General features: G+C 35.1%; 1 long non-coding RNA gene across 7 annotated transcripts in view; it reads left to right on the top strand.

The window, feature by feature from the left end:
* The window catches only part of LOC310903956, a 34,915-nt gene extending 12,776 nt beyond the window's left edge, over window positions 1-22,139 (top strand). For 3 of the 7 annotated variants that reach the window (XR_014587959.1, XR_014587962.1, XR_014587964.1), the window contains 3 exons: window positions 10,281-14,403; window positions 18,680-18,715; window positions 21,019-22,139. This is a non-coding gene — a long non-coding RNA (uncharacterized lncRNA). Of the gene's footprint in view, window positions 1-10,280; window positions 14,404-16,953; window positions 17,112-18,310; window positions 18,352-18,679; window positions 18,716-21,018 lie in introns of all 7 variants that reach the window. The other 4 variants (XR_014587960.1, XR_014587961.1, XR_014587965.1 and 1 more) reach the window with 4 other exon arrangements.
* Window positions 22,140-23,340: the final 1,201 nt, after the last annotated feature.

The raw sequence follows: 23,340 nt of genomic DNA on the forward strand, positions 1-23,340 counted from the left end.
GAGAGTGCTGGTTTATCATTAGCAAAACAGCTGCAGAGACCCTACAGTAGAGGACAATAAATGAGATTATGAACAGACTTTGCATAAAAAAAAAATCAGTGGAAACTTGAGAACAGTGAATCAAAAGGTTATTTTACATCCCACAAGGTTGTTGCCAACTCCTTGGCACCCACAGGTGGGTTTTCCTTTTTCGCAGTCATGTTGAAAGGCCAGTGGGATGCAGGTTTCCATTTGCACCATGCACTGTACAAACATAATTTCTTCACTGAAGAATGTAAAGTAAAAATAGACAAGATAATATCTGACGTTTTCCAGATCACAAGTGGCAGAAGATATTACTGCTATGGTTTGAGGCATCACAGTTTGTCAGCTGCTTTGGGTGAAGTGAGCAGGGTTTTAGCTATACAGAAGAAAAAAGGTAAGAAAGGGCACTAAGAGTGTGGCAGGGTGAGAGAAGAGGGAGAAAAGGTGTTAGATAAGGTGAGGATGGACTTTCTTGCTTCTGGTAGATTGGTTTTTAGAATAAGAGAGGAAATAGGGAGCTGAGAGAGAGATCCATGTAATCTGTTCATAGCAATGTGAAACTGGGTTGGCGGCAGTGTTCATAGCTGACTGGAAGAGGGGGAGATGTATTTTATGGAAACTGAATGAAAACAGATGAGAAAAACAGTAACACTGGGAAATTAACATTTTAGTGTGTTTGATATTTGTGAATCTACCCACATTAACACATTTTATCGTATCCTAGTCTCACATGCAAGTTTCACTGCCTTGAGGAGCACAATTTCAGATTTTGCTTTGTTTATTTGTTGTGAAATGCTTCAGTTGGAAGACAAAATGCTACTTAGAGTCCAGACTTTGTGACGGTTGTTGTGTTGACGCTCAGGACTGGGCGCTAAACAGAACTGAGAGGATGAAGTGCTGCAGATTGAACTGGAAAAGCGTGTACTATGGCAGGTTTGCAGCCTCTAAATTGATTATAAAGGTTATGGTTGTTTGATTAAGTACAGGAATGGCAATTGAGATATTAATTTTATTTTTTTCTGCTGTGATTCACTCAATAACACCTCACACAGTATTATTATTTGTCGGATACACATGTGCATACTCTAAATACACGGAGCAGACACTATTGAACAGATAGAACAATGAAAAAGGTTGAATGAAGAAACAAGCATTAAAAGTTAGGAACTAAATCAGGCCACTTATAGAATCATAGAGCTACAGATGATCACTCAGCTTTAGTAAGTACTAGCTAGTACTTACATGAAATGCTATTACATTTCTGCTTATGGGGCTTGAGTCAGGCTTTGTCCTAGGAGGAGCTTCACAGCATAGCTGTAGAGTACAGGACCACTGCAGATCTCTTCGACATGCAGTCATGTCAGACGGATTAAAAAAATAAAATCCTGTTTTTCTCTCCTTCATATTTAAAAGAGGAAACCAAAAGATTTCATTTTGATTAAAATGTTCTATCTTGTGATCTGAAATACTTTGCTCTGTTAGTCTTAAAGATTTTTAATGGAGCAAAATAATTTCTTTGAGCCTGTGTAGAGAGCTGGGATTTAGTGGTGTGTTTGGTTTATATTAAGAGATGAAGATTTCATGTTAGCTTTATTTATGGGCAATTTTATTTTCTGGGAGGTTTTTTTTTTTCTGACTTGTCAGATATACCTAAAGTGCCAGGTCAGTAACCTTCTAATTGTTTCAGAGAACCAAAGGATTAAGATATAACAATAATGATCCTTTAAAGATCTGTGAAGAAATGGGAAAAAAATAAATAATTGACTTGAGATATTTGGACAGGTGGAAAAATTAAATTAAACAAAATCAAGATTTACCCCAACACCTGAACTGTGCTTCTGGACTTTGGGCAAAAATCCTAGAAGTTAAGGCCAGTGTAAGCCACCCTTAGGTGAGATACGCTTGTGTGCTTAGCTGAGCATCTAACCAATGATATTCCTTATCAGTGAAAATATGATTTTATTGGAATTAAAAGGAGTTTTGCAGTCATTTTCCTTGGGGGGTCAGTATTCCATCTTTTCACTTCAGAAATATTCATTAGTTTTCATAATGTCTGGCAGCAACTTTCCTTTCTTCAGGATGTGGAGAACAGAGGGTTAGTGATCACAGAAGACAAATACAGACAGTAATGATTAGTGAAAATGATTGATAAATGGGGTTGGGAATGGGAACCAATTTGAGACACTAAAAGGCAGAAACAAGTGTTTAAATTTAGAATTCTGTCCTCAAAAAGTCCCTGCCTGTCAAATATGCGGAAATAAATTATGAAAATCTTGGCATTTGATATTTCACAACGACAGCTATGACATTCATGAGATGTATGCTGCTAAGTCATTGCCCACGGCAGGTTATACAGTGTGTACAGCTTCTCTGGGACACGGGCAATGCACTTGAATATATTTTGGGGATGACAGAGTACACTGATGGTCCAGTCTGTTTCCTAGGACAGGCTGAAATCTTGCAGTTTACATCATGTAGCACAGAGGTCCACTTTCTATACTGCACACAGTCTGAGTGCCAGTTTTGTCACCCACATAGATCTGGATGAAATAGTATTAGGTAGTTGAATATTTATCTCAGAAGTTCAACAGTTTAAAGTCAAAAGTTTAAAAAGTACACTCTTAAAAACTGGGTCATGACATCAGTGACAGAACTCCTACTGATTTCAGTGGAACTGGATTTCTTCCACAGGCTCCTCAGCAGTTCCTTCATGCTTAAGTTTTCAGAAAATGCATAAAATATTGCATTTTCTCCTTTATATTTTTACTTTTCATAATTACTAGTGAAACAACAAGAGGAAAAGCTGCCTACTGATGAGCTGATGCCCCAGCTCATCAGGCTAACCATTTTCTTTGCTTATTTCCTGTACTTCTCTGTCTGCACCTGCCTTCTATTTTTGGTGTAGAATGAAATCTTTTTCTTCTGTTTGAACAGCACCTAGCACAATTGATTCCTTTACCTAGAGAAGAGTGCCTAGTTGCTGTGATAGTGGAAAAAATAAAGCTTAATCCCATTTGCAGACAGAAGTAAGGAATAATACAAAAATATTCCTTAAACACGATTAATATATATATATATGTATATATTTGCATGTGATCTTTCATTACGGCCTTTGAATTTAGAAATTGTTAATGAGCTAAAATAGTATAATCTTTTATTAGAGGGAATTTTTCTCTTGTTATTTTATAGAAGAAAATAACTTACATTCAAATGTCCTAATATAATATTACATGGAACTTGTATTTATTTTTTGAGTTACAATATTTAAACATCAAGCATCCCCTAAAGAAATGAATTATTCATTATAATTATAAAATGTAATTAAAAAAAAAAAATCATGTATTGGTGACCAAGCAGCATATTCAGTGAGAATGTTTCTTCTTTTCTACAATAGCTGTGTACTTTGAGATAATGTTCTAATTAACCTAATTGCAGCCACAGTATTGAACTGTAGGTTGAGATCCAAAGTGTCATGGCAACTAGCAGAAAAGCTCTGCAAGTCTCTGCTTTCTCAGTATAGTCTCAAAAATAGCTCTTTATTATAGGAAATAAGGAGGTAAATCCTCTTAACAAGATAAAGCTTAAACCAAGAAAGAATTTTCCCCTTTGCACTTGATGGTAAAGCATAAATTAAGCATTTCTGCTTCAATTTAATTAGCATAAGCCATCATAATAATGTACCCCATAAGTGTTTGCTTTTCCCATCTAGAGCAAACCTCCAGTGCTCAGGAGATTTACTGTAAATCATTGAATATTAATTTCTTGGATTTTATTGAAGAACGTTTTACACAGTCAGCTTAGGAGAGAGAACAATCATTTTCTTTCCCTTGCAGGAAAGATCTTATTTAATACTGTGATAATAACTATAAGGAACTCCATGAAATGCTGCTCCAGTTTTACAATCTTGCTAGACTCTAGAGACAGCAGGAAGTGGAAATTTTGACTAATAGGAAGTGTATATTTTAAATATGTCTGACTCGAATGCCTGATAGCATTATGTCTCTGTGCACTTGCAACTCATGTAATCTTTCATTTCATTAACAATTGTAATGCTAATTAGAAAATTGATTCTCAGTTTAATTCACAGAAGTATATGATTCCATACAGAATGAATAATGATTACAAAATTGCCATAAAGTCAGAAGAGTACTTTACATGAATAAAGATCACAAGATGATTTATATAAATATATAACAGAATGGATTGGAGTCTTCTTACTTATTGGTGCTTGGTAATATCATCAAACAAAACAATGATGTTTACTCTTTGTTTTCCATAAATTAGTAATCTTGTCTAATACGCAGAGCTTTTCCTCCACATTTGCTTTTTTGTTTTATTTTGTTTTTCATGAGTGAACTAAAGTTCATGTGTATTGGGTTTTATTTCAATGAGCTACTTATGTCTCTGTTTTTGGGAGCGCTCAAAATACTGTTCCATCAAATTATAATTTCATGAGATTTTTATATTATCTGTCATTAACTAGCTGATTTTGGAAACAAATTTTTATGACTTTTGTTTGTTTTTCATATGTTTGCCTGGGAAATAGGGCAGCTGGGAGTAGCCTGCTGCCAGCGCAACTCGTGCTGGCCATGAGCAGTTCCCTTCTGCTCCCCACAGCAGCCCAGACAGGACACAGGTCTTGACCTCAACTAATTGCTGGAATTATCTGCTTGTGAACAACCCTTTTCTATATCTGATGTTCTTCTTTTCACACAGGGAAATCTTCCTAAAATATTCCCTTAAAAACTGACCCATGTACTTACATTGAGTAGCTGGAAAGTGTAGACATGAAAAAGAAATAAAGAAATGTCAAAATCTAGTGACTATTCTCCCCTTCCCTAAAATCCAGTCCAAATAACAATTTATTAAAAAATAAAAATAAAAGGAAAGAAAAAGAAAGAAAAAAAAAAGTGATGTATAGTTAACACTAACTTGCTAGTTATTACCATAATAAACCATAAGTGATTGTCCCTTGAACCCTGGGAATATCAACAGGCCCATAACAAGAAGGGGGTAACATCTGTTACTATATTACTGTGGTAGGTTTCGGTAAAGTAAGGGCCAAATATTTATTCTGGTGTTTCAGTAGTTGTTCACAAAATACGTATGTGCAAGGCTTCTGCTAATGGCACCTCATACCCAACCATTTGATATGCAGAGAGTGGTACTTGCATAAATGAATCAGAGACTTGAATTTCCAACTCTGCCATCTGTATAAAAATGTAGCTTGTCTGCACAATTTTGTAGTCATAAACATTTATATTTGCAAATTAAAGCTGGTCAGGAGGTAAACTCAACTAAAACACTAAAACAAATGCAGAAGTAGTGACCTATGCAACACGCTACCTGGTTGACTGCACTTAATTTCTATTGTGAGACTTTAGGCAGTTAAAGCAAATCCCAAATTGAAAATTCACTCCAGCTTTCTGATTGTTGGAAACCTGGAACTGGCATCCAAGCTTTTATGATGGCTGATATAAATCTCAATGAATCGCCCATGAATGAAATGAATTGCAGTCTCCAAAGTTCTCTTATTTGGCTTTAAATTAAACCAGTACATATTTCTAAACTTTTTTTCGTTTATACCTAAGTCTGAATGTTTTCTCTAAACAGTTCTAAGGACTCTAAGAACGTGTAGTTTTATACTTCCAAAACCCCTTTCTGTAGGCCTACAGAGATTAAGGACACAACTTAAAAGTAATCAAATACTTTTTTTTTTCCTATGACTATTTAGACAGGTGACTTGTCACAAGTCACACCTGAATCTGACAAATTCTGAGCTTATTTTGCCTTGGTCAAGGACCATCATTTTTTTCCCTTCTGTACTCCTGCAGAGGATTTTTTTTTTTTTTTCATGCTCTGCCTGCCAGTGTCTGCTGGAGCTGCTGTGAGCATGAGCAGAAACAGAAGTCTCAGATTCCAGAGCAACAGGAGAAATGATCACATCACAGGACTTCAAATTCTCCATTTCTCTGCAAGCTTTAGAAGCAAATGTGAATTCAGGGATAGGGATTTGAAGAAACAGAATTTTAGATCTAGCTAAAGGCTGTAGAGTTTAGAAACTAAGTTGTACTGCATAGCTGATTTTGTCTTTTGTCAAATATGATGTTCTTAACCTATATTCATCTTGTTCTAGTTTACAGTTGGAGGTTTTCCTTCTTTTTTGCTCTAACACAGATGTAAGTAATAACAAATGATACAATATAACTGGGTGAAACTTGATTTATTTTTATTTTTTTTTTCAAGCAGCCAATTAAAATTTCATTTAAACAAAATTAATCCCCTCCTCCTTTGTCAATGAGGACTGATGGCTTTTCAGTTTCTGTGGTGCTCCTACATGTGTTGAGTATTGCATTATTGCAATGCTGCTGGGAGCTCTTTTCTTTCTAACAAATGTCAGGAACAGTTTTGCTAATTCTTCTCCTACATGTCATCCTTCCTCATTTATTTTCCCAATGACAGTGCCATGTTCTCCAGAGATACTTCCCCCAAGCTATCGCTTTATTTATTTCTTCCTCTGTCTTGCCTTGAGGAACACGATAAGCATGAGGACAGTGCAGAGGGTTTCTCATATTTATTTTATTTATTTATTCTCCTTGGAACAGTTGTGTAGATCTGGTCAAAGCTGGTAAAAATTTCTCTTTCATTTTTCATTTGTGTAAAGGTATTTTTTCTTAAATATGTATGTAACACTAAAATAGTTGAATGAAAATATTTTTTCACCATAGGGTTCTATAAGACTTTCTGGTCTGACCTCCGAACAGCACAGCCAAAAGATTTCAGGGGTAGCTCATCGTGCTGCTGAGCTACAACTTATCTTTCATGAAAGTGTTTAACATTGACTTAGAGAATTCAAGAAATGAAAAATCTTTAACATTCCTAAACAAATTAACAACTAACAAATTCTGCTGTTGAGACTGCATACCGTTAAATTATGAAAATAACTGTTTTCCGCTTCCTGTTTTTTGTTTTTTTTAGAAATATTGGATTTTTTAGATTTTTCCACAAAGTCTGTGATTAGGTGAACACACATTCTCTGCCTAGATTTCTTCCCTTAATAATTTCCACTGTTACGAGAGTTTCAGCTACTGATGTTTGTAATCTTTTTTATTCCTCTGTTCTTGCTCAGGAAGGAACTCATTTGTTCCCTGGCCTGTGGCTCCCTTGCCCACTTACCTTTCTTTAAACAAACATTTGCTCTTCATTTTTTCTTTCTTTGGTGTCTGAGGTAGTTATTATAAGAGTAATACATACTCTAAATGGAAGAAAATAAAAATTAATGAACGTTCAGTTTTCTTCAAAGGTCATGAAGGATCCTATGAAAGCTGATGGGAGATAGATAGGTGTGTAATTTAGCTATCTTTGAAAATCCTGGCCACAGGCAATATTATTATCTATGAAGATGTACTTGGATGAGTCAGACACTTTCCACTACAAAGCAAGATTTCATTTGCTAACCCAAAGACCATATGAGGGGAAAAAAGAAAAGTACAAAAAAGAAAAGTACATAGTAAAAGGAGAAGAAAAAAAAAAAAAAACAGAAGAAAGGATCTCAAATCTTATCTTGGTGTATATGAGCTCAGAGATAACAAAATCTCTGAAGATATAATGACTTGTACAAGATGAAAAATAACTCAGGCTAACAAAACTTAAAAAAAAGAAAAGGACTTCACACTATTGAAATAGATTGCTGCTTTTAAAGAAAATATAAAATTATCTAATACACAGAAAGAATGTGAATACAATTAGGAAGAGAAGGTGGTTAGAAAAATAGAGAATGGCAAAAGGAAAATATAAGAAAGGATGAGAATAAATATCTAGATGTATTCCACACATGCAAAAATTTAACTTTTCTTCTTTCTTTAATATTAAAAAAAATCTGTCAAATCTCCAGAAATGTAATTAAATAATTCTTCACAAAAAGTTACCCTCCGAGAAGACATTTTTTTGCACATGCATTTAAGTCAGTTTGTAGTAAGTAATTAAGTACTATTGTTGGAAAATGTATTTTCCCATCAAGTTTTTTCATATTTTGCATGCAAAATTCTTTGTTTTTTATTTTTATTTTTTTATAAGGTCTTTGTGGCTGTGTTACTATCACAAAGATAATACCAGAAAACAGAAGAGTATTTCTTTAAATCCTCTGTATGCTAAATCCTTACCAGATATTGCTTTTGTATTCTAACCAATAACTCATTTGAACCTGTGATGAGAACTACAACAGTATTGTTAACTGCCTCAGACCGCCTGTATGGAGTTTTTGTTTGGCTTCATCAGGTGGATGAGAGAGCTGATCCATCTGATATCAGCTTCTTTGCACCTCCTTATTTATTTTGCTGCCTCAAGAAATCTCATGACAGTAGGACGCCTTATCTACCCATTTACTGATGTTTAACATCTACCTGAAAAAAAACCCTTGAGACTGGAATGGTTTATGAGTAGTTCAGCAGAGCAGTCCAGGACATCATTACAAGAGTGATTGAAATGTGCCTTTATCTGTATAGGAATTTCCCCCAAACAGCATCTTGTGGGGAAATATCAGGAAACTGCTGCAATTTTCCAGCAATGTGTAAATTGCCCTGTCCCTCAGATTCATGAGAAAGGTTTGTATTGTGTGGACTTGTCAACCTGCAAATTTTGAGAGTGTAAATCTAATATTACATTTACAAAATAAAGTCAACGCTATCTTCACATTTTGGGGTGAGGAGAGAGATTTTACTGCCTTTTAAACAACTGGGGAAGGCAAGGAAGCAGCAGCAATCATAGGAATATGAAGTGCTGAAATATACAATTAGAAGAGGTGTCTAAAAACTTAATTGAACAATGACATGCTGTCACCAGAAGCTTAAATGCAATCTTGTAATGACATTTGCTATAAACCATGTCAAAATGAAAAATAGGTGTAAGCTGACGTTTGGACTGTCTGAGATTTCTGGGCTGCTGATGGATATTCCTACAGAAGCAAAACAACTGACAGGAACATAAACTTCAGCAGTGATTACCCTGTAATTAAATGGAAGCAATAAAGAATAGAGGTAACAAAACAGGAACAGGATCCTTGACAAATGTTTACTCAGTAATTCTCCTGAAAGATTTGAAGATTTAGGTACAACAATAATAGCTGGTTGTCTCTGGTGCCAGATTTCTATACCTCCCATAAAACAAAATGGTCAATTCCTATTAGACCCAGTTTTACCCCATTACCGTGTCACATCACATGCAGGTTTATCACTCCTTGGTAATGATGAGGGATCTTGACAGTGCTTTTCCTGCTGTAGCGAATACCATCTCACAGTCCCCACTGCATATTCACCTCCAGGAGTACTTTTCTGGATTTCCTCTGATTTTCATGGGGAATAGACATGGACTTTTCCCTTGGCTGTCAGACTCCAGCCTAATTTTTAGTTTAATAGACTTTACGTATTTGAGCAGAGCACTCTCTCGTTTGTCTTAGTGCTGTCAACCAAGTGCTAGGCTCAGAAGCTCAGGACAAAAAGTATTTCTTCTTTCCCACAACCTTTATCTGCATGAAATTTATTTCAAACAAAACTGAATAGAGATACAAAAAAATTTAATGATGAAATCCAAAATACAATCCAGCTGCTTCAAGTGCTTCATCAAAGTTCGAACATGCCCTATTAGCTATTGAATATTTCCTACTGTTTATTAATGGATAATAGTAAATGGAATTTGTTAAATAATTTCAAGTAATGTTCTTAGTAGAGAAATTAGCATTTCTTTCATCAAATACATTTTCTATTATTTACTAACCCGTAGAGTTAATTTTAATAAGCTGAAAGCAAGTAATACTAACATCAAATAATTTCCCCTAAATTCTGTATTGAGTGCAGCAGACCCTTACTAATCCACATTTTGCTAATCCTCACTCTTTATAACTCACACAAAAGAGTCTCTTCCTTCACCTCCCGTCTCTTTGCAAAGATTTCATATCATAATGTTTCAGACTGTTAGAATCTCATGATTTATACAGCATAAATAATTAAACTAGACCCTCTTTTTAAAATTAAATGAGCCGTGCATTTCAGAACTTGTTACCTTAACTATAAATTGTGCGAAAAGCTGATCATCTCTTACATGCAATTGAAGTGTTCACTGACCAATTGCTCTGGGGCGTCAAAATTAGGAAAGTCACCGAGGCAAGGATAGGCTGTAAGGGATGCAATATGCATAGCTTACCTGTCCGCAATAAAGTACTTATACTTTTTTTTTTTTTTTTTTTTTTTCTATTTTCTCAGAAGCCAAGAATTAGTGGACGTGGTGTCCTGGTACTTTTGCTCTGGAACTTCTGATGCTCACCCAGTGGCTCCTCATCTCTTCAGATGTCACACACACTGTGGCAGTTGTGTCCTGGTTTCAGCTAGCATAAAGTTAATTTTCTTCGGTGGCTGGTATGGTTCCGTGTTTTCGATTTAGGATTAAAATAATGCTGATAACACACCAATATTTTAGTTGTTGCTGAGCAGTGCTTACACAGAGCCAAGGATTTTCCTGCTTCTTGTGTTGCCCTGCCAGTGAGGAGGCTGGGGGTGCACCACAAGCTGATTTGCTCCTGGTAATTAGGTAGTTCACTAAAATAATATCTTTTAAAATTTATATCAATAATATCATTTCAGTGCATACATTTTTAAAAGACTGTGAAAAAAAAAAGGAAAAAAAAAGAAAAAGGTTACAATGAAGTCTTTTGGCCAAAAATGCAATCTGTAGGGCAATGCACAACAAGGTTGTTTTGCTATGCAGGGAAGGTCTGATAATTTAGATGCATGACTTGTTTTAAACCTCATAGAGTAATATTTGTTGTGAGTTACCTGAGTAAATCTGTGTTTAATCCCTTGGTGATGACAGTCAGAATTTCTCAACTCTAAGCTTTGTGTGTTAACACTTAGCATTTGGAAATCCTGATTAGCAGCACAGGTAGTCAGAGGAGTAGAACCAAACAATAGATGAGGTTTCTGTGGAAAGCTGTTCATAGCAGACAGCTAAATAAATAAAACATGCTTCCTTCACCACCCAGTGCAGCAACTTGGGCTGGGTATCTGGTACTGAAAAATGTTTATAAAATAAAAACATCTGTCTTAAAGGTGTTTAACGTGTCATAGCCAACACATCAGTATACAGAATCAGGCATTAGTTGTGAACATTGCAGGTACAAATGTGCTTTACTTGTGCAGACAAAACTCCAAATGAATTCAGTTTGGTTACGTGCATGTAATTACAACGGCTTGGTCTCTTTATGTATGTGTTAGCTGAAAACAAATGAGATTTGTTTGATGTTTCACATTGCACCATGGATAGAAGATCTGTAGCAAATAGAAACCTATTGCTTTGATCCTATGCTGAAACAAAGGAATGTAGACTAAGGTCTCAATCCAATTCTCAGACAAAAGCAAACATTTCTGATCATAACATTGGCTAACAACAAACAAGCAAACAAACTGAACAAAGGGTATGCATCTTGCCTTTTTTAATTAAAAAAAAAAAAGAATCCTTTTTTTCTTATGTAATTATTTTCTTGCATCATGATCAGCAGTGCATATTCTGCTGTCAAGAAAGAAACTATAAAAGCCACCACACAAAACTCAAACTTAGCATAGCAAAACACAGTAGCTGCTGTATAAAAAGGCCATGAAAAACAGCACTCTCGCGTCTTCTATTGCAGGTGGTGAATTTCAATTAATCAGATAAATGCTTATACATTTAAAATTCAACAGAACAAAAATATAGATTGAGACTTTATTACCTATATGGGTGAAATTCTTAGTCTTTACAGGAATAGCTGCACACCTTAGAAAACAGAGAATAGCAAATATCAGTTTATAAAAGCTGTAGAAACTAGCAAATGAGAACATCAATAGGAAAAAAACAAAAAAGCAAACAAAAAACAAAAAGCCTAAATGCAGATCCTCTTACTTTTCTTTTCCACTGAGAAGAGAATTACGTTTGAGAATACTTAACTTGTCACTTATTGAGAAGTGGGGAAAACATATACTAAAGAGCAAAAAGGGTATCAGAAAAAAAGATTTCAAATCACATTACAGCTTTACAAATAATATAAAAATAAAATGCATAAAACTATAGAAACTGAATATTTCCATTACCTTCAATTTATTTCAATGCTCATATAAGATACCAAAATGCATCCAAGACAGAAGAACCTAATTATTCTTGGAGTTCAATGGAAACTTTCTCCATCAGACTGCTAGTTGTTTTAGCCACCTTTGCCTTCTGAATAGGCATATTAAACCCAAGAAATATAACACCGAAATAGGTAATTTTAAGTTTAAAGATCCCAAGTGAAAGGGACAAAGCTTTAAAGACATTAACAACATACTTTGTACCAATCTTTAAGTTTGAAGGAGTCTTTATCTGAAAGTCTGACTCCAGTGGAGACGTCATAAATGTTTTGTGCCATGATTTGAATTTGTCTTATTTTGTCTTCTCTTTGCTGTTCTCCATTCCTGAGAACGTGCTTCACATTAATTGAAGAAGCAAGTATCAATGCAGAGAAACAATAATATTTTTCCTTGGGCGACCTCATTATGACATTTAAGGCAAGTGACCAAAGAGTACTGAAATAAATGCTGACCTTTCTTCAGGAAAGTCTGGGACTGTAGTTGCAAATTCACACTGAAAGGAGAGAACTTTCATTTCCCTGAGGTGGGACTTGGGGAGGACCTTCATCTGCCCTTCTAGCTTTCTACTTCTCTGCAACTTCTGTTTTTTAAAAAGTGCCTATGTTATTCTTCTGTTCCTCAACATACAGCTAATGAACAGGAGAGGAAAAGAGAATGAGAATGTTTGGCTCTGAACATCTTTTAAAATGAACATTGTCATTTTTACATCATTAGTCTTCAGAGTCGCATACCTAGACCCAGCTGTCCTATAATAAATTGTGAAAATAAGCTTCCACAAGACAAAGAACTGAGCAAATACTTGCTCTGTCATGGATGGGAGTCATAGCAGAATACAGAATTTTGGAGAACAATAGACAAGCAAATACATGAGCACCTATATTTACTTATTACACAAAATATATTTCAGCACTTTAGGATCTTCAACACACCACATTTTGCCTTTCCTAGATCGCTTCCCTGTGCAGCGTTTCAGCAGGTCCAGCCTGCAAAGGAATGGACCAAGACATCAGGCACTGCCAATAAGTCTGAATGTCAATTCTGCTGAAATGAAAATGTAGTATACAACATACTCATGGACTACTTTAGGATTGCATATGTAAAAAGCAGAAATATTTGTCCAGTCTTCTCCAATAATATTTTATAATGGCAAAATGTCAACTAATTCTTTATGACAGAATTTACTCAACTCTTCCAATGGTCACTTGAAATCACATTGATTTGGCACAGAAATCCAGCTGTTTTCTCTTTGCAATACCATCCCAGTTGCTGTTCATTCCTTCTATTTCCCCCAAACCTGCAAATCTCTAATTAAAAAAGTCAAAATGCATGATTAATTACAAATCAAGAGTATTTTGAAAGCAGGAAAGAAAATAAACAACTCTGGTAAAGTGAACAGATGGGATTACAAACTAAATTGCCATCATTAGCATTATGAGTCCTATAATTAGTTATTAGAATAACAATACATATCTAATATTAATATGAGATAACACAACTGTTATTATAGGGACTTGGAAAGGTTGTAGTTAGAGATAATTGAAGTCTGACTTCCTGCTAATATCTAGGTTTGACTTGCAGAGATAAATTTTGCTTTTGTGGACATAATTCTAATTTAGCAGGCTTTAAACCAGAAACTGGCCTTGATGATGTCTCCATATTATAGTGCTCTGCATTATGAAGAGAACCTGTTGCTTACAAGTGTGAACCCTGCTTTCCTGGGAGTGGCCGGACACCTGCCTGCCGATGGGAGCAGCAAATAGGTTCCTGGTTCTGCTTTGCTCCTGCACGTCTTTTGCTTTACCTAGTGAAATGTCTTTATCTCAACCCATGTGTTCTTGCACTTTTACCTCCCTGATTCTCTCCCCAGTCCCACCTGGGGGGAATGAGTGAGCAGCTGGGTGGCGCTGAGCTGCCTATTGGGACTTAGCCACTGCAAAGTGTTATGAGGCTTACTTGCTTATTTTGCTTTAACTGGAGTGAATAAGGATAAATCATCTGTATCTTTTTACCTATGACAACTGATAGTTTCTCCATGCCATTTTCCACAGCTCTGTGCTGGTAGTGCTGTAGAGATCCACTGGTGTCAGATCTCTGAATGGGACCCTGCCACCAAACATGTCCTAATTCACCAGAGCATCTAGTGTTGCCAGAAAAGAGGTGCACAGGTGAAATTCTGGATGAAGTGAAGCCTTCTCATGATGAGTCATCACGTTACACAAAGTAAAAGGTAAGCCTAAACCAAAAGCATAGTTATCACTGATAGAAAACTAAGGTCAATAATAAGATGTTATATATTTTTCTTTTAACTTCAAGCTGTTTTGCTTGAATTAGAGAACTAGAAAATCTAATTGAAACAGCTGTATTCTTAGTTCCATTTAATGGGTTTTATACAGTCAAATATACATTAAGAAGAAAAATGTTTATTGCTGATGTGCTGAATGTACTGTATGGGTAACATTTAATTGCAAAAAGATATCATTTTGAATGACTGTTATTTTCCTATCTTCCTAAAATGAATCTAACACTGAAATAATACACAGTGTAAGCAAAACTGAAGTTCAGAGGTCTGATTTGTAATTCAAGGAAACATTTAAGCATATACTTAACTTTGACCAAATGCTTAAAGCTATTAACTTCTAGGGCCCTAAAGTAGTGCTTAAAGTTAAATGGGTGCTTAGGTTATGTTTCACACAGAGCTGTCTTCTTGAATCTTACTTCCCTACTAGCAGTAGCCCTCTAGAAACCAATCCCATTAAAATAAGTGGTACTAATTGATGAAAAAAAAAAAAAAAACAAAAAAAAAAAAGAAAAAAAAAGAGGAGGCATAATCTGGTCCTGATATCTGCATACAATTTTATTTTTGCATTGAATTCTATTCTTTATTTCTTTTTTTCTTCTTCTTCTTTTCTTTGTTTCTTTGTTTTCCTAACATTTTAAAATTTTTACACAGAAAACTTGGGTTTAGCTATCTGTTTACTGTACCTGTTAGGGCAGTAAAGGCAGGGCAGTAGTTAGTTGAGTAACATAATCTGTGCCTGTGACTAATTGTGAATGAGAAGCTACCTATGAAAAGCAGAACCATACTTTTTGGGACTCCCACAAAGTAGGCATCGTGAACACAAGCTGATGCAACATAGTGCATAATAAAATTATTTTTTCACAAGAGTAAGTATAAAGGAAATCCATCCTTGAAAGATATTTTTCAGCCCTAAAAAACTTCTCTGCCAACAAGGATTAAATCTCAGTTTCATAAAGAACAGCCATATCACAGTTACCCATGGTGGTAATGTTAGTTGCACTCCCAGTCTAAAGCAGCCTTGAAAGAATATATCAGAGAATGTTTTCTGTTTTCACTCATTCTTTACTAATTGAAGGAGATGGTTTGTTTGAGTAAATTGTGTACTCTCTAAGGATCCCAAAATCAAGCCTTGAATTTTATCTTATGTCATACTCTGATTTCCCCGACACCATAGACCAAAGGCTTCCCATTGACATTCACTTGTTTTGGACAAGTCCAGAAAAAATTCCAGCTTATCAGTATCAGACAAACCATGTATTGTCAGAGAAACTATACAGAAGAATGAAGGTAAAGTTTAATAACTTGAATGAGCTTTGAGACATGGTTATTTTAGTCCTGTACACTGTATAGGTATTAAATTATTCTTAGAACATAGGTATTAGATTTTAAAATTCTCCATAGTGATATTGCTTATGTAGGGCTGCCCTTCTTTGTTTTCAAAACCAAATCCTGCTAAATCCATAGCACTTCTTTAGACCAAATTCTTCTCTGTAAGAACATTTGTACCTCCCACCACCATGCAACATAACACACATCCAACCCAGATTTCATGTTCTTTGTAATTGTTTCAGTGATTGCTTTGGTCTGTGTTTTGAGAATAGTAAACAATTCAAAAGGTGAAAAGAAAGAGTATGAATCTAAAATGTTAGCTTAAATTTGGCATTACATACATCACCCTACTTGGATTTATTGCTAACTACTTAAGTATATAACCATAAAATCTCCAACCAACTATTAAAATTCAGTAGAGTGTGATTGCCCCGATTCTTTCCTCTCTCTCTCAAGCTCAGTCTCACTTGCCAGCTGGCCAGCCCTCCCTTCCTCCTTGTTTTTCCACTGAACAAAATGTTTAAAAAACCCAAACCAAACAAACCAAATAGACATTGACATAAAGATGACAAACACGAAGGATCATAGCAAGAGTGATATGAAGCAACAGCTGTCCTGTTCAGCCTCACTCTCCAGCACCCATCTGCAACCTGAACCATCTGCATATGGGAAAAAAATTGCAGGAAGAAAAATTGCAGGAGCATGGGCCGTACTGCTGTGTTTGTAAAGGAGAAAAATCCTGATTTCCCAGCACAAATAGATGAAGTTTTGAATGTCATCACCCGCAGAGAGGAGATTTCTCTTTCAGACTACTCTAGTGAGCTAGGATACTTTCTGCGTACTGTGGGGTGAAGCAAGCTTCTAGCAAGTACTGCTCCTTCTCGTCCAAGGTCACACACCATGGACTAATCTAACCCAAAGTTTATTAGAATCAACTAACAGGTTCTAAAGAGTGGAAAAATGAGTTGTCTTGGAAAAAAAGATAATCTGAAACATTCAGCAATTAGTTTGGAAAAATTGAACTATTAGGTGATGGCATGTAAATAGTATTACCCTGTCCTTTAAATGTCCAAACTTATATGAAACCTCTAACCAGGGCTGAAGCCTGATATAATGCACAACTTTTTTTTTTTTTTTTTTTTTTTCAAGAATAAATATTTTATTGGAGTCAGGAAAATCTGCGTAACCAAGATCAGTATAATCTGTTTGGATGCCTGGCAGAACAGTCTGAATTCAAATCTCTTGCCCATTTTGGAGAAGTCTTCTGGAAAGATTAGAAAAATACAATCTGCCTCAGACAGATATTGGTATGGATTGTCTAGTTATCTGGAAATATACCTAGCATTTGAACCCTCAAGTATTTGGTACTTTTCACTTTCATTGAAGTCTTTATTACAGCAGACATTCAAGTTTTTAAAAGAATTGACTTTAATTGGAATTTATTGGCTATTCTTCCCTTATAAAAACACATTTTAATTTAAAAGAACACGTTTCTTACAGTTAGGGTTCAACCCAACTGCTTTTACTTAGTGAAACCCCGTGAAATACCGTTGTGGTGCTCACTTACATAAAAAGTTATTCATGTAAGTAACGGCTGTAGATCAAAATCCATAATCTTAAATAAAAGGTTAATTCTTGCAACAAATTGTAGAGTGGCTCTTTGGCTAGTTTTGATTTTCTAAAGAAATTTCCAGAGATATACTTATTTTGAATATGTATTACTCCCCAAGACATAACTTTTCTTTTATTGGAAATTTTATTTATATAAGAGTGAGACATGAATATTTGGAAGAAGGCACGTGTTTCTGAGACATTCCTCTTGCAGGTTGTATATGAGTCACAGGAAGGAAATTTTTTGATGTCTTGCCAAGAGACAAAATGCTAGGTCCTTACATGGTGCAAATGAAAGGGGCTCCATTTTCTTCCATACACATTTATAGCAGCTGTCTGGCTTATATTTGCTTTTGTAGATATCTTTCACCCAACTGTCTTCATTTTGAACAGTCTCTAAAAGAACAAAAATAGCAGCTGTAATACCTGACACTGGACAGGGAAAACTTTGGAATTATAGAAATGTGGGTAGGAAAAAAGACTGATGATGTTTGTTTGAGCAAAGCATGTAAGTGATATCTTTATGTAAATGGACCATTATATGAACACTTCAGAGATGGCCTTTGCCTGTAATCTATTTTTCTTCAGCGAAGTTCACTTTTAGACACAGCTTTTGTGAAATAAACTACTTTGCTTGTTTGCACTGAAACAAATTTGTAATAAACATTTTATGTGATCCAGGTGCTACAAACACGACTTAAATATTATGACAATTATTAAAACATACTGTCATTTGTTACCTGACAAAGTAATGCTAACTCACAGATAAAGAATTCTGCCTAGCTATGGAAATAAAATACCACCAAAATGATAACTAATTCCTACATGATAAGAGCTGAAAAACAGTACTAAATATGTCATGAAGTGTTAAACATACACATTTTATTCCTTACAGATAGCATTAAAAGATTATTTCCCTGCTAAAATACACAGCAAGTAAGTACTCCAATTACAGATGAAAGAGAAGATATGTAATCCTATGAATCTGTCCATGGCACCACAGCAACAGGTTTGCCAATGTTTTTAATAAACAACAGGATTTTATCTCAAGGAATTTTAGACTAAATCTGATATATAAAAAATAATACAAGCGTTTTGTGATCATTTACAAGATAAGGCCTAAACCGTTGTCTGGATAGAATTAACAGCAAGGAGTTTTTTAGACTATTAGATTGGTGGCTAAGAAGAAATTATATATTCCAATTTCAAAACTGTAATTTTTTATTACAGCTATTTATTTATTACTGTATTATATTTTTTTCAGTCTTGCATTTGTCACAGAACTTCAGCAAGTACAAAGGTATTTATCTTTATTATCATTTCAATCTTAAAAGAAGATATTTTCAAATTTATATGGGTACTTATGTATCTTCCACACGTATTTTTGGTGTATTTTCTTCAATGGAAGAAGCATATGGAGTATGCAACATTAGCTGCATGCATTTCTTCCAGAAATTATTCTGTTGAGATTACATTCTCCCTGTTTATCTGCGTATTTTCTTATAAAGCATTTCCTTTTTTTTTTCTTTTGTGCATTTTCTCTAAAAATAATTACTGAATTTTCTCATCAGAAACATGCACGTCCCGCTACATGGAAATAAGTGCCTTTCTGCAGTACACCTATGCCCTTCCCAGTCTTATCTACAATCTGCAATTATTTGTTTTACCTCTTTGTCACTAGATATCTAGTTTTTTTACAACCTGAATTTCTCTTTAAAATAAATTTACAGTTACAGAACGAATACAAGATCCTCTGTTGCAGACACAAAACATGTCATAAAAATTTCCCATCGTGGGAACAAATAATCAAATTAGAATTTACCTAGGACTTTTAATTCAATCTAAGGAAGCATGTCAAATTTATCCCACCACTGAAAAAAGCCATACTTATCTATGGCACTTTGTTAGATTTGCATTCAGACGTTGCATTCAGGTTAACCTTCAAAGAATACTTCTTACCATAGCTTTGATTTTTAAAATTAGACTAGTACTGTGAGTGATGTGTGACGAGAACTCAAGTGTCAGGAGTGCACAAGAGAATAACTTCTAGTCATTCACAGTTATTTTTATGCCTCTTGATTTCTTTAAATAAAGTATAAAAATCATGCACTTCATGAAGAGAAAAACCATTCAAGTTTCTATATTTAACGCAGAAAAGGATAAAAGAAATATATATATATCATAGTAGTGAGCAGAGTGGGCTGTTTCACTCCAGCTAAATGGTCATTTTCCTCTAAAGATGAATTTGGGAGACATTTCATAAATTCTGCCAAGTGTGCTCTTGGCATTGGCTTGTCTGAGGCCCAGTAACTCACCTGTCTCTTTCTTTGGAAAGCCCTGGTTTAAAACAAAATCAAGATCAAACACAAACCTCCTTGAATCTTTTGAGTTGTGTTTCCTATCTATATCCTCTTACTAGAATTAACATTGTGATAGGCTATTTGTGCTTATAGGCATATAAGCTTAACCAATACGTACCTGGAGATAAATTTGGCTGTGTATTGCATAATGCTGCAAGAACTGCAGTACAGAGGCTGAGGAATAAATGAAGATAAAATCCCCAGTTTTGAAATACTTTATGATTCTGCAGGTGCTCGGAGTATAATATGGTCTGGGGATGAATTTACAGTATGGGAGATTAGATGCCACCCGAATTTTGACTGCATACCTGTGCATAGTAAATAATTGTGAGTGCTGAAATATTGGGCATGGTGTGTGACTATATAAATATGCACCAGCATTTGGTATGCAGGAAGGGTGTGTGTCAATGGAAGAAGGCTTACTCAGAGATGGGCTATGAATATGCAGCAGCTGAACTTTACTCCTTTGCTGAAGTTTGTAGTTCAGCATTTTTATTTTTACTGTTTCTGTTGTGAAAAAGCAGCTGGCCAAAGCATCAGCAATTACCTTCAAAGCCTCTTGCCCCAGATTTCATAGCAGGGCACAGCCAAAGCTGCACCTTTTCCCTACTTACCAGACCAAGGCTGAGACATCACGGTGTGTCAGAGAGCTGCACGTATGACATACTGCACACCATGCTCCTTCATTAGTAGCCTACAGCTTCTCTGTATGCCAGAATTTACTGTATGGGAAGCATGTCATAGTCCCTTCTTCTGACACCCCTGTCATCATACCTCCCTGTACTCCTCTACCATGCATCATGCAGCAGAGGTCATAAATGTTTCATTCTACACCAAATAACCTCTTGTTACTACCATCTGTATAAGAAGGATGGTTATATTACTTGGTCGTACAAAGATAAGCAGAAATAAAACAAATTAGAAAATGGTGAAAAATTGCTGTTACAGCTAAACGGGCTAAAGCAAATCCTAGGCAGGTGAGAAATTCTGAGCAAAAAATAAAAAATAAAAAAAAAATGCAGGGAGCTGTAGTTCTTGGTGCAGATTTTGGCCCATTACCAGCAAAGACGATGTGGTGATGTGGTTCACAAGAAATGTGCTCTTTCACAACCATAATCATCCTGTTTGAGGTACACTTTGATCGACTTGACACACTAGGAACAGTAAGTTTGAGAGCAAAAAGCTCTGAGAGATCCATAGTCATGACTCTACTTCATGGGTTTCCTTTCTATGCCATTTTTAGGGTCTGGATCCACAGTCATTAGAAGTCTACGGGTGTCCCATCCCGGCACAGGGCCAGGGACTCCACCATAGACTGCGGTGGGACTAATGGGGCTTTTGTTCTGTGCTCACTCCTGGGCAAGTCACAGGTCTCAGCAAAGAGACTTCTTTCTTTCTCAGATGTGAATAAGAAAACTGGAATCTGAATGGCAGAAAATGGTGGAAGAAAAAGATTATAATTTACTAGAGACTAATTGCTCAAAGCTAACTGAGGCCCAGTTCTCACAGCATCTCAGGAGGGAATTTCTATTCCTGGAGGTACAAAGCACTCAATCTTCCCTTTCTTCTCCTATCAGTAGAGACAAGAGAACTTCATATTCGTTGTCTTTGGTGTGACACCACTATTTAATCCGTGTACCATTAGCCAAGAACAGACATGCATACCTGTATATGTAATGTTCAAAATAAAATGAAGTTTGTTTATTTGTTCATTTTTGAATTCACTTGAAGACAGAATTTAAATGCTAAGTAGACACCTAATAGCACATAAATAACATTATTTTATGTTCTAGATATTGCATTTAAGTGGGGTGCACATCATTAAAGAAGTTAATACAAAATGGATGTTTAGCCACATAATAGTAAATTGGTCACATGCTCCATTGTCTGAGAAAACAACTAAATAAAATTATTCAAATATTTCAAAGATAATTATGAATGGGCTATTATTGAGAATGTTGTCATGCTATAGAAATTGTAATGGTATAGTGTGCTTAAATCACTTTAACTTACATCTCTCATAATTAGAAATTGTATTGGTCATAAACTAAAGTCATTTTTGACATACAAAGGAACATATGATTTTATTATCTCTCTACACAAAAAAAATAAGTTTTATGTTTTTGGATGTTGAATAAGAAATTATAAAAGTCAAATAAATTTACAGTTTTAGAAAATACAATTAAATTCAGTCGCTCTCTTTCATGATGAAAAATGATATAATCTACAACACTCAGTTTTACATTAGATATTTATTTTAACATAAACATATTAATAACTACAAAGCCTTAAGTTAAAGAATCAGCACAATTTTCCCATTTCTCACATAGCTGTGGTCTTCATATTTGGGATGCGGATGCTTAGCAAAGCTCCAAAAAGAATTCATTGAAGTGTTCCTGTGTCACACTGTAAATTTTATTTCTAATAAAAACTTTGATACACCGGAGAGCTGGCCATAGACAGCTGGTTGTGCAACACTGGCACACAGGGGATGTCTATCTGCAGCCAATTGAAATGGTGAACAGTGAACAGCAAAAAAAAGAGTGACCTCAGTTTGGTTACTAAAGTTTTTAAACTGAAATAGCTGGATAAGTCACTTTATTTAAAACTTTTAAATGTAAGTCTGTGACTCTTTGTTTAGTTGCATAAATCAGATGGTCTCATATCAAAACCTGTTTCAAGGGAAATTAAGTATTCATCATTTCTACCAATTTTGTTAATCTGTAGAGAGATTTGCTTTACTTAATATCCTTATATTTTAATAGCTTTTGAAAATAGCCTTTCGGTTTAATATAAACCTAACTCAGATTGTGTTCTGAGTATTAATTTAATAAGCATGAAGATTTTTTATAAAGTGATTATATTTAATAAATAGCAACTATATAGCAATAAGATATAAAATAAATAATTCTATGATTTACACTGGTTGAATTTGTGCAAAATTGTGGCTTAAGCTTACCTAAAATAACCAGGATTTAAGAAATGTTAATAATATTTTAATTTAGCTTTTTTTTTTGGGGGGGGGGGGAGGGCTAACATTTCCTCACTTTAACAAGTGTCTCAGCACACACACAGACACAGACACACAGACACACATAAAGTTTGTTAATCATCAAATAGAGAAAAATATCAGGAAATTTGATCTTCTGGAAGAATAAACTGAGGTTATGTATGACATTTAGATATTTTTATTATTGAAATTACCTTCAAAAATACCTATAGCTGTTACCAACAATTAATGATAATGATAATGCAGCTTAAATTTCAATATTTCTTTTTTTCTTTCTCAGTGAATACTCATTACACTGCTAAGTAGTCCATTTCAGTTGCTGGGATTTTTTTAATATAAGAAATTACAGGTGGCAACTCAGAATTAGGTGTTAGAATTAATTATATTAGGAATATATTCATTGGTTCGTTCAAAGTAGTAATTTATCACATTTGAGTATAATATATTGATACATCTCCAAGCACGGACAGAGCAGCTTCCTGAGATACATTTATGAATGCTCCAACAGCCTTATTTATATTTCCTGCACATTCTGAGGTTCAGAGAAATATGCTG

Source organism: Anser anser, assembly GCF_964211835.1.
Source record: "Anser anser genome assembly, chromosome: 9".
Lineage (NCBI taxonomy): Eukaryota > Metazoa > Chordata > Aves > Anseriformes > Anatidae > Anser > Anser anser.